The sequence below is a fragment of the Nicotiana tomentosiformis genome, chromosome 7, assembly GCF_000390325.3.
Source record: "Nicotiana tomentosiformis chromosome 7, ASM39032v3, whole genome shotgun sequence".
In the NCBI taxonomy this organism is placed as follows: domain Eukaryota; kingdom Viridiplantae; phylum Streptophyta; class Magnoliopsida; order Solanales; family Solanaceae; genus Nicotiana; species Nicotiana tomentosiformis.
The window spans coordinates 100,526,620-100,528,180 of NC_090818.1; positions in this window are offsets into that span (position 1 = coordinate 100,526,620).

Consider the following 1,561-nt stretch of genomic DNA (forward strand, 5'->3'; position numbering starts at 1 on the left):
TCTAGATACCATAAAAGTTCTGCTGAGGCGTTCGGCTCAATCCCATAATCGTGTATACTGCCGATGGTCGACCGGAATGAACCATAGATCCATCTCATAATACTGTCGAGGTGAACGGCCCGATCCCATAATGATACTATTAAGGCTATCAACCCAATCCCATAGGAATAGTGAAGACTTGACGGGTCACTGGCCCCAGTCACAAATATACGTGTGAGTTGTGAAATTCAATAAAACCTCTAGACAAATACATACAACATGGGAGAAGTTCGTAGGAAGTGAAATCTCTATTGCTAATTAATTAGAATAACTCAAATATTATAATTAAAACATGGCATGAGTCTAAGTCTACCCGAACCTAATCATGAATTCTAGAATTCGCATGTATACTCGTCACTTCATACGTGGGTAGCTCCCATAACATGTAGCACATAGCAAATATAACACATACGGGGTAAATCCCCCCCTCACAAGGTTAGACAGGAGACTTATCTTGCTCTTAAGTCCCATAACCGGCTGCAACGCCACTCTAACACCTCATGCCGATGCACATCGATCAGAAACTAGTCAAACAACATGCAAACCAATAAAAATATACTCCAATATTCATAAGAATCAATTTATAACAATTCCCATCTACGCTCGAAAAGTCAACAAAGTCAACATGCCCAGATTCCGAAAATATTCGAAGATAAACATTACCCATAGCAGCACGAACTCAAATAAATAATTTATTCCTAATTCCATATACAATTTCGCTGTCAAAATCCAAAAATACCATTTCTAGATTTTCTTCCAAAAATTCAAGAATTTCTATCAAATTCCATGGTAAAATCTATATATAATCTGTGTATTTAACTCGAAACAAGTAGGAATAACTTACCTTATGAGATATGGCAAAAATGGTCTACAAGAATCACCCCAAATCGTCCCACATGTGCTCCAAGAACTTAAAAGTGAAGAAATGAGCCTAAAAGTGGTCTGAAACAGCCCCAAAACTCACCCGAGGTCTGAGGAACCCCGTCCAATTATTCTAACTAGTTTATATACCCTATGTAAACTTGTTCAAAGTCTCTAAACATAAATTATAACATCGAAACCAAGAATTGAAGATCAAACTCAATTTCTTAAACTCTCTTAAATTTCAAACCATCGTCCTTCGTCGAACGCGTCCGAATCAAACTTAAACATTTCAGAATGAAGCCAAATTTTGCGTACAAGTCATAAATCACAATACGAACCTATTCCAAAGCTCAGAATCCAAAATGGACATCAATAACACAAAGTCCACTTCTACTAGAACTTAAGAAATTCTAAAACCTTCAAAATGCCAGCTTTCCACATTAAGCGCCGAAATGCTCCTCGACCATCCGATACTTAACCCGAACATATGCCCAAGTCCAAAATTATCATACGAACCTATTGAAATCTTCAAATCACGATTCCTAGGTTGTTGTCATGACCCGGAATCCCAACCTCGGGGTCATGATGGCGCCTAACATCCACTTCCTAGGCAAGCCGATGTGAGATAATTACATAGCAAATTTTTAACAGTTAAAAA